Raw genomic sequence first — 15,739 nt, forward strand, 5'->3', positions numbered from 1 at the left:
CTACACTGAGAGATCATCGAGTATATTGAGTATACCATATTCTATATTTTTTTATTGTAATGTATGTTCACTGCATGTATATAGTGTTCTTGGTTTTGAGCAGTTGTAAATTAAAATTGTACATTGAAGTTATAAAATAAATTATGAGTTATATTGACTTGTAAAATTTGTATTATATTTCTTTTATCTCATTCTTTGAAAAATTATTGTGGATTTAACTTGAAAAATATATTGTGTTATTTAACTGTTGGAGTCGAGATTGAGAAATCTATTTGAAGTGCTTTTTACAAGTTTTCTGAAGAACTGTTTTATTCAAAATACAGATGGTACTCCGCCAAAATTTTTACACAAATTATTAATTCTTAAGTGTTAGTTGTTTTACTTCAGTTCAAAAATTTTTTTTAACACCTGTAAATAGTGCTCACCACTATAAAAAGAAGTAAGAAAAGTTTTAAAATCCCTTGTAGTGTATTTAATGAGTTACCAGTAGAGGAAGTTGGTAATTCATTAGGTATACTATGGGATCATGTTATGCCTTACAGAGGGGTAGGGTGTGACAAAATGTCAAAGAAAAATTAATTAATTAGTACAAAGAAAAACAAAAAATTGAGAAACCGATAAAAATCGGTGTTACCAAAAAATTGGGAATACAAACCGAATAGGGGCATTTTGGTCAATTGACACCCCGAGTTGACTTTTGACCTAAATGTTCATTAAAAATAAGTAGTATTATACTTTGAAATTTTCATAAAAATTAGAAATGTGGTACATAATGTAAATAGTGAAGGAATTATGACATAATTGCAAATTAAGAAACTTTTGGATTAATTAATTCATTTAGTATGTTTAGTGCTCCACTAACTTCAAATTAAGGGACCTATATAAGCCATTTGGGACATAAAATGTCATCATCTTCAACCTCTTAACATTCAGCCGAAATCAATTCTCCAAAGAAACTCCATTGCCGTCCAAGCTTCAAGCTCCATGCATCCATGATCCAACCATAAAAACCTCAAGTCTTCTTCATTAAAGTTGGAGTATACACCTTGGGCAGCATTTTGGTAGCAAGAAAGGAAAGTTTTGGTGGAGTTTTGAAAAAGCTCACAAGAGATAAGTATCCATTTCTTCATCCTTTCTTTGTTAAAGTTTTTGTTGGTGTTGTGGTGAGTTGATTTATGGAAGGAATTGAAGGGGTTTGATGAATATGGATAAAGCTCCAAATTGGCAGCCCTTATGTCCATGGGAGAATGAATTATTTCTTCATGTAAATGGTGATTTGAGGTGTTGATTTAAGTGCTTAAATGTATAGGAGTTTATTACCATGTATATAGTTTGAATTGTGAGTGTGTGAATTAACATTGGAAGCTTAATGTATATGTGTAATGTGGGCAGCCTTATGGTGAAGTTGGAAGTGTTTAATTTCATGAAATGATTTGTTAAATTATGGTATTGAAGGTGGCAAAATATGTATATAATTTAGTAGTGAATATATATGTAATTTGGTGGTGGAAGTTATATGTAATATTTGGGAGTGTTATGTGTATATATTGTTATAATTGGACTTTGAAATTCTGAGTTGTAATAGGCACATTGTGAATTGTTATATTCTGCCCAAGTTGACCAAAATGTGATGCATTGAGTGGTTATGGTATGGTACCAAACCAGAATTACGTATGAGAATTTTAAATTTAGCAAGTTGAATGTATGTGTGATTGGTGTTTGAGGAAAGCGTAAAGGGCAGTATGCATTTCAGCCTATAACTCTAAATGTGTGACCCCAATTGGTATGAGACCAATTGAAGGTGAAACTAGGCACAAAATGCGCAAACTTTCACGTTGGAAGCATACCAAAATTTTGTCCAAAAATTAACACTAAAACTAACCTAATCCGGAATTGCAAACTTGGTAACCTGAAAATTGACTATTTGAATAGTAGTCAGTCTTTTGGCCATAACTCACTCAAAACAGGTCCAAATGACCTGAAATTTATATGGTTGGAAAGCTTAGACATAGGGCTACATCTTTTGTACGGACCACCAAACCCAGAAATGGCCATAAGCAAGTCAAAATGCTTGCACAAGTTCTGGTATAAACCTGCCAGAATTGGAAATGACCTAAAAATGACCTAAGTTCAAAATAAAAAAGGCAATTTGACCAGCAATAGTAAAATGACCATAACTTGGTCTAGAAAACTCCAAATGACCTGAAATCAGTACCAAAATGTCAGTAAGACATAAACCTACAATTTTTCTCTTTTGACCAGAACCTAAAAACCAAGGAAAATAAGACATTTAGCTAGAGTAATCTAGCATACAAAATCTGGAAAATGACAATAAAATGCAATAAGTTTTAAAATGAAATTGGTAACATATACCAATACTAAAGGACTATAAAATGTGACATATTGGTAATATTAAAATTAATTCACCTAGTGTGTATTAAAGGTCAATATTATAGGTTGACTAATGAAATGAATTGAAGGGAATAGTACCAAGAAATTTTAGATATTGGATTTTATTGTTAGAAACAATTTAACTGAGTACTGAAACACTTTAAATTGTGTTTTTCAGTTGAAAAGGATATTGAAAAGCATAAGAAACATTGAGTCAAGGCCTAGAGGTGACTCAAATCAGGTCTGTGCATAATATTTTTTTTATTAACTGCTTTTACTAGAAATTTTATTTGGAGAAATGAGTTATGAATACTTTTTTATTGTTTTGGCTTTAGGAATTTTATTTGGAGATTATTGTGTTGCCTACTTTGCAAATGGAAATTTTGAGATAAAACGTGATTTGTGGCTTGTATGAAATATTTAAATATTGTGATTTGGAATTGTTTTGATTCACACTTGGCATGGCAATATTACTATGTTCCTCCTCCATTTATAGGGTGAGTATGACTATATTCCTCCCTCTCTGACTTGCCAGTCAGAGGTAAGTGTGGATGAGTACTCATTATCTAGCTAGCTACCTCCCTCATTGATTTTGATTAGTGGGGTGAGTATGCCTTATCGTGATGTACGACACAGCATGTTCAAAAAATTTGTGTCATGACCTAAGTTGTATTATTGATTGGCAATACTGTGTTATTCAATTGTTTGATCAAATTTGTGTTATATGAGCTTTGAATGTAACGCCCCTATGTTCGGTAGTGTGTTCTACTGTTCTGGTGACAGTGTCTATCTGGACAGCTAGGATGCTTGGAATTATATTTAAATGTAGTGAGGAGACATAAAACAATGAAATAAAAGAAAGGAAAATACAAGAAAAATAAAGGAAAAATAATAGCAATGAAATGTAACCAAGTTTGAACGAGCCAAAAACCATAGCGATGGGTAACCGCATCGGAAAGTTGCGGCGTGGACCGTTGACTAGCCTTGGACTGCGGGGAAGCTTGAAAAATATTTTTGGGACTTAAATAAACATCTATTGAAGTATAAATAACATTAGAAATGTCAAAGAAAAATTAATTAATTAGTACAAAGAAAAACAAAAAATCGAGAAACCGACAAAAATCAGTGTTACCGAAAAATCGGGAATGCAACCCGAATAGGGGCATTGTGGTCAATTGACATCCCGAGTTTCCTTTTGACCTAAATGTCCATTAAAAATAAATGATGTTACACTTTGAAAATTTCATGAAAAATTAAAATGAGATACAATATGCAAATAGTGAAAGAAAAGAGGTTAAATGTGGGAATTATGGAAAATTTGATTAAAAAAACATTATAATTGATTTTAGTGATCCACTAACATCTTCAAAGTGGACCATTAAGCAGATTTATGGCAGAATATACCTTCATCTTCTTCATTTAGCAAACCAACCGAAAACCCTTGGGAGAAAAACTCCATAGCCAAAATCTTCCAAGCTCCATGCAACCCATTTTGAGCCATCCTTCCCACTATATTCCTTCATTAAAAGTCAAGTACACCTCTTGGGCAGTAGTTTGGGAGCAAAAAGGGAGAGATTTGAAGGAGTTTTGACAAGCTCCACTTGAGGTACATGTTCATTTCTTCATCCTTTCTCCATTAAAGCTTGTGTGGGTGTTGTGTTGAATGGATTTATGGAAGAAGTTGAAGGTTTGATGAATTAATGGAGATGTACATTTTGGCAGCCATGGAACTTTATTATGTATAGCTTGTTTATGCATATAAATGGTAGTTTGAGATGTTGATGTAAGTGTTTATATGTATAGGAGTGATTTAGCTAATGTATATTAAGTGTATGTGTAATGGTGCAATTGGTTTTGGAAGCTTGAAAGCAATTTGAAGGAGATATTTTCAATGGGATAATTTGGCAACTTTAAAGTGTGGTTAGAAATTTGTAGTTCCATGGAATGGTTTGTTGAATTATGATGCTTATGGTGGCAGCATGTGTATGTGTTTAATTGTTGGGATTTAGACATGTAAATGAGGTATGTTCATGTGGTTAAATTATTGTAATTAGACTTTGAAAATTCTGAGTTATAATGTGTATATTGAGAATGGTTACAAGCTGCCCAAAATGACCAAAATGTGATGTAAAGTGTGTTAATGTTATGGTACCAAATCAAAATTGGCATGAAAGGTAAACTTGGTAAGTATTGAATGTGTAATTGATAAGTGTTGAATAATGTGTAACAGGACAGTTTACATTTTGGCTTAGAACCTTAAGTGTGTGACTCCAATTGGTATGAGACCAATTGGAGGTGAAACTAGGCACAAAAAGTGCCAACTTTCATGAAGGAAGCTTACCTAAATTCTGCCTAGAAGGTGACTAAAAAAATGACCAAATCCGGATTAGTGACTTGAAAGCCTGAAAATTGACCATTTGAGCAGCAGTTAATGTTTTGACCATAACTTACACAAAACAGGTCAAATGACCTGAACTTTTTACCATGAATAGTTTAGACATAGATCTACAATTCTTATGAAGACACCAAAGCCCATAAATGGCCAGAACCAAGCCAAATAGCTTGTACAAATTCAACTACCAAAACTGGCCGAACCAAAAGTGACCTAAAAATGACCTAAGCTTACCATTTTAGTGCATTATGTCCAGCATTGGTAAATTGACCATATCTTGGTCTACACAACTCAGAATGACCTGAAATTTTGCCACGCGTGCAATAGGACATAGACTTACAAGTTTGTAGTTTGGGCTGGAACCCGAAAATAGAGGGAACTAGGTTGTCCGGCTGGGTCAAAATAGTGTACATAAATTCGGTAAATTGCAATAAAATGTAATACACTTGGAAATGAAATTGGTGACATATACCAACACTAAAGGGCTATAACATGTGACAAATTGGTAACATTAGAATTGACTCACTTAGAGTGCATCAAGGGTCAACATTATAGGTTGACTAATGAAATGAATTGAAGGGAATAGTACCAAGAAAATTTAAATATTAGATTTTATTGTTAGAAACAAATTCATTGAGTACTGAAAACACTTTAAATTATGTGCTTCAGCTGAAAAGGATATTGAGAAGCATAAGGAACACTGAGTCAGGGCCAAGAGGCATATATCAAAGGTTTGTGCACAATACTTTTTGCATTCACTACTTTTACTACGAAATTATTTGGAGAAATGAGTTATGAATAATTTTTTATTGTTTTGGCTTTGGGAATCTTAATTGGAAATTATTGTGTTGCCTACTTTGTAAATAGAAATTTTGAGATAAAATATGATTTGTGGTTTGTATGAAATATTTAAATATTATGATTTAGAATTGTATTGATTCACACTTGGCATGACAATGTTATTATGTTTCTCCTCCATTTATGGGGTGAGTGTGATTATATTCCTCCCTCTTTGACTTGCCAGTCTGAGGTGAGTGTGGATGAGTATTTATTATTTAGCTAGCTTCCACCCTTATTGATTTCGATTATTGGGGTGAGTGTGTCTTGTCGTGGTGTACAACACGGCATGTGCGGAAAAATTGTGTCATGGCCTAAATTGTGTTATTGATTGGCAACACTATATTATTCAGTTATTTGATCAAATGGTATTTTTGATTGGCAAAACTGTATTATTTAGTTATTTGATCAAATGGTGTTATTGATTGGCAAAACTGTGTTATTCAGTTATTTGATCAAATTGTGTTATTGATTGGTAAAACTGTGTTATTCAGTTATTTGATCAAATTGTGTTATTGATTAGCAACACTGTGTTATTCAGTTATTTGATCAAATTGTGTTATTGATTGGCAACACTGTGTTATTCAGTTATTTGATCAAATTGTGTTATTGATTGGCAACACTGTGTTATTCAATTGTTTGATCAAATTTGTGTTATATGAGCTTTGAAAAATTTTGAATTGTTTGGATTGTAAATTGTCAATTAAAGTTTTGCATACCGCATTTTTTATTTTTATTGTGCCCCACTGAGTAAATTTTACTCAGCGATAGCTTTTCATTGCTGTCGCAGGTAGACAGACTGACAGGGCAGCAGACTAGGTTGCTAGTGCTACATTGAGAGTTCATCGAGTATATTGAGTATACCATATTTTGCATTTTGTATTATAATGTATGTTCACTGTATGTATATATTGTTCTTGGTTTTGAATAGTTGTAAATTAAAATTGTACATTAAAGTTGTAAACTAAATTTGTAAATTATTTTGGCTTGTAAATATTGTGATATATTTCTTTTATCTCAGCTTTTGAAAACACTGGAAAATTATTGTGGATTTGAGTTGACAAATGTTGAGAAACTTGTTGTATTGATTGGATATTGGAGTTTGGGGATTGAACAAAATATTGGAAGTGCTTTTTATAGGTTTTTGAAGAACTATTTTATTCAAAATACAGATGGCACTCTGCCAAAATTTTTACAGAAATTGTTAATACTTCAAATGTGTTATTTGGTTTCACTTCAATTAAAAAAAATTTTTAACACCTGTCAACAGTGCTCACCACTATGAAAAGAAGTAAGAGAAGTTTTAAAATCTCTTGTAATGTATTTAATGGGTTATTAGTAGACAAAGTTGGTAATTCATCAAGTATACTATGGGATCATGTTATGCCTTACGGAGGGGTAAGGTGTGACATGTTTTAGTGGTATCATAGCAAGTTTTTAAATTCTGCTTTAACTTGTAATCTGAATATTCTTTCTTCATAGTACAACTACTTACGTTATTTGTTCAGGAGATATAATACCCTCTAATTGACTATGGAAGAAGGGGATCGTTCAGTCGATCAATCAATAGAGGCTGAGGTATAAGGGGATGCCCCAGCCCTTCAAAATGTGAGTGGATCAGCTACACCAATCCCCTCAATACCACAGTTCCCTGCTTATTTGCTCAGCAAATGAGTGCGATGTTCCAACAGATGGCTAGTAACATGCCTACTTAAGTCCCACTACAGACACCAGTGGTACAACCACAGCCTTCAGCTAGGCATTATGATAAGCTGATTAAGTATGGGGCTATTGAGTTCAAGGGGACAGTGGATCCGCTAGAGGCAGAACAATGGTTGAAAAGGATGGAAAGAGTTTTTAGGAAGCTACACTGCACCGATGAGTTGAAGTTTGAATACTCAATCTCACTTCTACAGGGAGATGCATATGACTGGTGGAAAACCATTCCCTACAATTTGGTCGAACCCCTAGTGCTGACCTGGGATGACTTTCTTAGAGAGTTCAGACAAAAATATGTCCCAGATACCTATGTGGACCAGAAGCTATAGGAGTTCTTAAGCCTGAAGCAAAGGAACAGAACTGTGGCAGAATATGAGAGAAACTTCTCTCGATTGAGTCATTATGCAGGAAGCCTGCTTACCACTCCTAGAGATAGATGTAAACGCTTTGAGATCGGGTTAAGGCCTAGTCTAAGAATGCAAGTTGTGGGGTTCTGACACCAGAATTTCTCAGAGCTAATGTCGCAAGCCTTGGAACTGGAAAGAATTGAGAATGAAGAAAAAGTTAAAAATGTCAATCTCACTTCTACAGGGAGATGCATATGACTGGTGGAAAACCATTCCCTACAATTTGGTCGAACCCCTAGTGCTTACCTGGGATGACTTTCTCAGAGAGTTCAGACAAAAATATGTCCCAGATACCTATGTGGACCAGAAGCTATAGGAGTTCTTAAGCCTGAAGCAAAGGAACAGAACTATGGCAGAATATGAGAGAAACTTCTCTCGATTGAGTCATTATGCAGGAAGCCTGCTTACCACTCCTAGAGATAGATGTAAACGCTTTGAGATCGGGTTAAGGCCTAGTCTAAGAATGCAAGTTGTGGGGTTCTGACACCAGAATTTCTCAGAGCTAATGTCGCAAGCCTTGGAACTGGAAAGAATTGAGAATGAAGAAAAAGTTAAAAAAGGTACAAAAGAAAAATAGAAAATTAAAAAGACTACTGATCAAGTTCCTGATAGTGGGTCAGGAAAAAGAAAGCACTTTGCAGGATCTAGCTCACGCGAATCAGGTAGAGATAGATTTTCTGGATAGAAACTGCCCTGATCGGATCAGCAAACTCAGCAGAAAGCCAGAAATGCGCTGTCAGATCGACTTTGTGAAACTTGTGGTAAACCACATAGTGGGGTATGTTATAGAGCCATAGGAGCATGTTTTAATTGTGGAGAGACTAGTCATTTTGCTAAGGATTGTGTAAATCCATGCCGTTCTGGATCATTTACTACACCAGGGGGATCAGCCCAAGTTTCTACCCTAAAGAGTTCACCATCAGTTAGTAGAAGCAGAGGTAGAGGTAGGGGTAGTACACCTAGAAGTCAGAGTACTATGAATCAGCCAGAACAGGGTGATGCTTCATGTAACACCCTCCCTGTAGCAACTTTGTACATTCTACTGTTCCGGTGACCAATGTCGGTCCGGACAGCTAGAACGTCCGGAAAAATATTTAAACTAAAGTGAGGAACCATAATTAACTCAAATATTAATAAGAAAAATTTAGGAAAAATTTTAGAAATAAAATACAACCAAGTTAAATGAGCCAGTGCCCAAGCGATGGGTAACCTAGTAGGAAGTTGCAGTTCTCGCAACTAGGAGCCTTAGACCTGAGGGAAAATTCATAAAATAATTTTTGGAACTCCAGAGAAGGGTCATTGAGGTTTCTATGGCATTAGAATGCCAAGAAAATACTTAGAAAAATTTTTCAATCGGTACAGACAATTTTGGCCTGTCAAGCCAAACGGAGGGCATTTTGGTCATTTTGTCTTCAGAGATGATTTTTGGCCGACTTGTCCAGTTAAGTAAATAATTATTATGATCTAAAATATGAATAAATATTGCTAAAAATTTAATTGAAAATGAGTAGAAAAGAAAAGAAAAAAATGAAATAAAAGTCATATTTATAACATAAGCATGATGCAATTAAAATATTTTCACCCAACCAAATTTTGACATATCATTATAAACTACTTAAACATGAATAAAAGGAGATAAAAATTGAAAAAGTTGACAGCCATCTTCAATCTTTGGCCTGCAGAAACGTGAGAGAGAGAGAGGAGAAAAAAAAAACTCCATGAAAGTTCTTGTTCAAGCTTGATTTTCCCTAAGCTCTCCACCCCAAAACCCTAAACTTCCTTCACAAAAAATTATCCCTAAACCTTGAGGAAGCATAAGGCAGCAGAAATTTGAGGAAATTTTGAAGTTGGGCAAGTCTGAGTTAGGTCACAAGTGAGGTTAGTGCCAATTCCTTCTAGAAATTTTATGTATATCATATGTGGAATAGGAATTAAGTGTGAAAATTAAGTGAAATAAAACAAAAGTTGCATGATGAATTTTTACCATTTTTGGCAGCCATGAACTTATGAGAGTTTTGATTTTTTTTTTTAGATTAAAAGAGTATATAAGCTGTCCTTTGATATGAAATTAACACTTAGCACCTTATATTGTAAGTTAATGGAAGAATAGAGGAATTAAGAATTTAGGGTTTTGACCAAATTGAGGTTTTAATCCTATAATGGTGTAGGAACATTTTAATGGTCAATTAGTGACCATTTGGTTATTGATAAATAAGAAATGAATTGTGTTTAGTGATGGGATTTAGGTTTAGTGTGGCTGCCCTAGGTGACCTGCAGAATTGGACATGAGTCTAGCAGGTTTGGGCAGCCATAACTTGAATTGTAGAGGCTCAATTGGTGTAAGGCCAATTGGCTATAAAACTAGACACATAAGGAACAACTTTGGTGAAGAAACCATGCCCATAAGACCAAACCAAGTGGACTAAAAGCTTGCCCCAATCCGGGTGACCTGCAGTCTGTTTCTGCAGAATGACCAAATGAACAGTGATTGTTCATTTGGCCATAACTCTGTGTAGAATGGTCCAATTGACCTGAAAGTTTACCAGCAATAAGTTGAGATATAGACCAACAACTTTCATGAAGAAACCTAACCCAAATTATTTCCAGAACCTATCCAACAAGTGAGTTACAGTCACTGTTCACTACACTGTAGATATGGTTAGTCCATAAAAATTCCAATCCGGCCAGTTGTGGTTTTTGGACCATAACTTGAGCTACAAAACTCCAAACGGAGTGATTCAAAAAAGGAAATTCAACTAGACAAAATAAGAAACAACTTTTATGTTGATCATTTTACCAAATTCCCACTGCAAAAATGACTAATGGAACAGTAAATATAAGGTATGAAAACTGAAAATTCTGCTCAATTAACTTTAAGCTTAGAAATGGTATTGGCAACCAATACCAACAAATTTTGAATGCAAAATGTGGTATGTTGGGAGTATTAAAACCAATGTACCTATTGTCTATGCAAAAGTCAACATTTTAGTTGACTAATGAAGTGAATAGTAACACCAAAACTTGAAATTCAAAAATTGTAAAACTCAAAAGTGTAAAATGCCCTAGTATACCTAACAAGATTGGTTTGGATAGCTTGGCATGCCAATAGGGTTCAGTTAGCAGTACTGCATATGGCATTATGCCATTCTGTGATTTCATGGCTTTTAGCCATTCTGACATTATATTGATACTTGGCCTTGTGCCTAATGTTATTACAGCTTATTAGCTGTTTTGATGCACACCGGGAGACACATATGTGACCGATGGTGTGACGGCCCGAGATACTTGATACCCAGTGCCAGTTTACCCGTTTATCCAGTCCAGTCGTTCAGTATAGGTTACTTGGGCAACCAAAAATGAAAGTGGATAAATTTAATGAAATAATAAATATAACAAGTACAAAATAAGTAAGATTACAAATACTCATCGAAAATTTATTTGCAATGAGACATCAATACATTCACTGCATATTTACTTCCTGTTATTTCTTTTTATTTTATTATTAGCACCACTAAGCATTATTGCTTAGCGCATTACTTTTGCCACGCGTAGGTTCTGGAGATACTGACCGAGAGCCCAGTAGACCACATACTGAGTGAGACCTCCTGCAGCTCTGCATAGTGTCCGTGTCACCTCACCGACGTCAGTGCATTGGTAGGACACTAGGTTTCATTTTGGGTATTTTGTAATTAACTTTTATTTTCTCATATGTAATTGAAACTCATGTAATGTATTTTTGTATTAATGTAAATAGTGAGAATTGTGTTTATGAATGAAAAAAATTAATGACTTGTTTATGAATATCATATGAAATGAGTGATTGAGAAATGGAAATGTTGTTGAAAAATATTGAGATTTTGATGATGAAATGGAGTTTGGGATTGAATGAGAATTTTGGAAGTGTTTTTCACAGGTTCCGAAGAACTGTTTTCTCCATTTTTAGCCGGTACTCTGCCGGATTTTCTATAAAATTTTCGGAACCTCAAATAAATTATAATTTCAATAAATGACTTAAAAGAATTGTACTTCATAACTATGAAAAAAATAAATTATAAAGAATAAAAAAAAATGATTGAATTAAAATAGGGTGTTCCGATACACTGTGTGGCATATCTTGCTCGGCTGCACTGTAGACGGGTAAGGGGTGTCACACTTCAGCTAGAATATACACTATACAGCAGAGGGAAGAGGGTGAAACTTCTAACATTTTTGCTGGTACATTTTCAATTTTTAAATAAGATATATATATGTATTGTTTGACTCGGGGTCTGCAAACTTTTATGTTAGTGCCAGTATTGTTTGCCTTCCTGCTGTCCCTGTGGGGAGGGCATGGCGTGAGGCGAAATATCATCTATTAGAATTATATAAAATGCATCAGGTAATGCCCAGGAAAGATGGTGGAGTCATAATGGTCTCACTTAAGTACCACCTCCTTAGACAACATTTCCTAGACATGCACTTCATACAATCCTAATAGAATTAAACCACTGGTAAGTACCATCTTCCCATAACACTACCACGTTACTAAGGATTTATGCCACAAAGGCATAGATAGACAGGAGTCGCCACCCGGGTAATAACCGGGACATATTCAGTGTTTCTTCCGAGGGTCATGGATAGCAACTTACTCCTTGCAGAGTTTCCACAACCATCATTACCATAGCCCAATGTCTAGGTTCGGGATAGTGGGTACGTAAGGGGAAGGTGTTAGGCACCCCTTACGCCTTGTCTAACCTCGTTGATTCAAGTGCTAGTCCTCTACTAATGTTTCTAGAAGTCTTGTTTATTATTCCTTTATTAAACTTTATCCTAAAAAATGCAATTCTAATCCTACACACGCAAGTAATTCACAAAAGGGTTGTTTACGCACAATTTTCATGCACAAGTAATTCCTATCTATGGGGTTGCTAATTATTTAAATGATATTTACCAAATGACTAAAATTAATTTATTATTGAGAATTTAATTTACAAACAAATTCAATTTCAAATAACCCTACGTTTCTATTTAATCTAATTAATTAATTCTCACCAAGTTACCCTAAGGATAATTGAATTAAGTTAATTATGTACATGTGTAATTTATTCTAATATCACATAAGGCCCAAACAATCACAACCTAATAAAGATTTCTAACATGCAAATTTATTTTACAATTACCAAGTATTAAATTAAATTTATTTTATATGCCAATGTTAGTTTAATTTACAAACAAGATTTATTTTAATTTACAAAGTATTTATTTAAATTAATTACATGCAAAAGTCAGTTAAATTAAAAACAAAGTTAATTTTAATTTACCAAATAAAAAGTTCTATTATTACTACAATTTCATGCCAATGATTATTCAAGAAGTCTAGAGCTACTTACCTGTTGGTAAATGTAGTTGCCATTGGGGCAAGCTACTCTTAAAAAAAGGGTCTTCTCTTCTAGTATGGCAATGATATCCCTGGCTTACTCCCGTTTAGCTCCATATAAGCTGCCCTCTTTGGTACTTACCTTAGGGCTACTTACCAATTTTGTTTGTAATAAAAAATAAAGAAACTAAAGAAAATAAAAGAAATAAAGAAAATATTAATAACAATTTACATTGGATTCTAACTCTAGTCTCCTAAAGAGTTAAGATTCCTAATTAGTTACAACTACCTAATAGTCTAAGTCTTCTAACATGATCCAAACACTTCATAACACTTCTTGAATTAAAAGAATATAGAAAAATAGATCAAATATCAATTAAAACCCAAGAAAATACAAGAACATGCATAAATATACAATTTCCAAATTCTTGCAGATTAACGGTAGCAAGAAATCCAATTTTTTAAAAATAGTTTTACGTGCCTAAAAATCATAAAAAAATTACAGAAGACAGTTTACATATCATACAAGATCATAAAATTTATAAATCAAACAAAACCCTAGCCGAATGGTCTACATAAATCGTAACTTTTCTAAGTGACAGAATCGCACTACTTTTGTGTAAAATTCATAACTCATTAATCACAGCAGATATGAATGCAAAACCAATTGGAAAAGATTCATAAGATTCTGAAGTTAATTTTAGACACTAGATTTACACAAAAATATTAAGTAACAAGGGAGATATGGGGTCCACAAGTCAGATATCCTGCAAATCAGATTTTACAGGAACCCTAACTTCAAACAGCCATAACTTACAAAATATTAAAGCTTTTTCAGTGATTCTTAAGCCTAAAATTAATGGAATTTCGTGTAGAATGTGAATATAATTTATACAGATTTAGAAAATAAAGAAAAATAATAAAAATATGAGAGACAGAAACTAAACATGTGCAGAGTTGTTTATCCCCTCAAATTAAACATGATTACATGATCTATATGAACATATAAAATAAATTGAAGACAAAGAGCATATAATTAAAATATTGTGTGGCATAGATATTGAAAAGAAAACAATAAAAACTGACCTTCTAGAAATCTTGTATGAAAATCTTCTTGAAGAAAAGAAAAAAATAAGGAAGAACTCAAAGAGTCTTGAATATCTCTAAATTTCTTATAGCTCTGAATTTTCTCTTCCTCTTTCCTCCCATCCTTTTTTCTTTTTCTTCTTTAGTAGGGTATTTATAGGGTTTTGGGAGAGAGGTGTGATAGGGTTTGGAGTCTTAGGGTGATAAAGTTTAGATGACTTAAACAACTACGATTGCAGAATTCGAATAAGACTGGGATATGGGTGAGGTGTTTCAGCCAATAGGAAGACAGGAAAAATTGGAAGGCACCAATAGGAAGTGAGGAAGAGGTGTGGTAGGGTTTGGAGTCCTAGTGTGATAAAGTTCAGATAACTTAAATGACTAGGATTGATGAATTTGGATGAGACTGAAATATGGGTGAGGTGCTCCAACCAATAGAAAGAGAGGGAAAGGGGGTGACACCAATAGGCAGTGAGGAAGAGAGTGGGGCTAAGGAGGAGAGAGATATTTTATTATTTTAATTTTCAAAAAATAATTAAATGGGTCCCATTTAAAATTCCTAACTAGGCTTTCTTAGGCCCATGGAGCCCAATTAAACTTAATTAGATCCATTTAAGAACTACCCATATTAAATTTAAACAAAATAAAATTTTATTTAAATTTAATTAAATTAATTTCCACAAAACTTTATTATTATTATTATTATTATTATTATTATTATTATTATTATTTTTTCAAGATCATGCCACGGAATGAATAATTCAGCTCCATGCCTCCAATTACATCTTACAGTCATATAATTTTTCATCATCGGGTTTTCCATGGCCTCAATGCACATACTCATCACAAAATAAGGGTCTATAGTCCCTCATATAAAAAAATTTGTTAGTTACCTAAAAGTAAGTTATAGTAATGGAATTGCTCTAGATGAGGGCAAAGATGTTACAGTTAGTAATTGTCAATGGATATTGTAATCAGAATAAGTTTCAGATATTAGTGAATTCGAAAAGGATAAAAGATAGGAAAGTTTGATCTATTGGAATGTATCGTAGTAACTATGCAATGTTCTTGATGTTTGTACTGTAAGCTGCAGATTACAGTACTGACTAGAGATTATTGTGTAGAGCTATGTACTACTCGATAGTACATCAAGATGAGAATAGTTGCCAATGGCATCTGTTTCGATATAGTTATGCCAGGACAGAATTTTATTGTTGGAAATAAGTTTGAAAATCCTATTTAGGGATTTAAAACTCAAAAGTTAGAATATCGAAAGGTTATAGTTTAGTACAAAAGGAAGTAAGTTATAGAATATTAATAGATAAAAAGAGTTGTGGAAGTAAAAATTTGAACAGTTGGTTCAGATATAACAAAGAAATGTTACGAATGTGAGCAAGATTGTTGACTAAAATGGTCAGAGGACCAATGACTAGATAAATAATTCTAACATGACCTCAAGGGTCATTCAATAAGGAAACATGAACCAAAATATTAGACAGAACAATAGTAAGAGAAGATTGGTGTTATACAAACAAATTAAATGCTATATTA

This window comes from Hevea brasiliensis, chromosome 8 (genome assembly GCF_030052815.1).
Source record: "Hevea brasiliensis isolate MT/VB/25A 57/8 chromosome 8, ASM3005281v1, whole genome shotgun sequence".
In the NCBI taxonomy this organism is placed as follows: domain Eukaryota; kingdom Viridiplantae; phylum Streptophyta; class Magnoliopsida; order Malpighiales; family Euphorbiaceae; genus Hevea; species Hevea brasiliensis.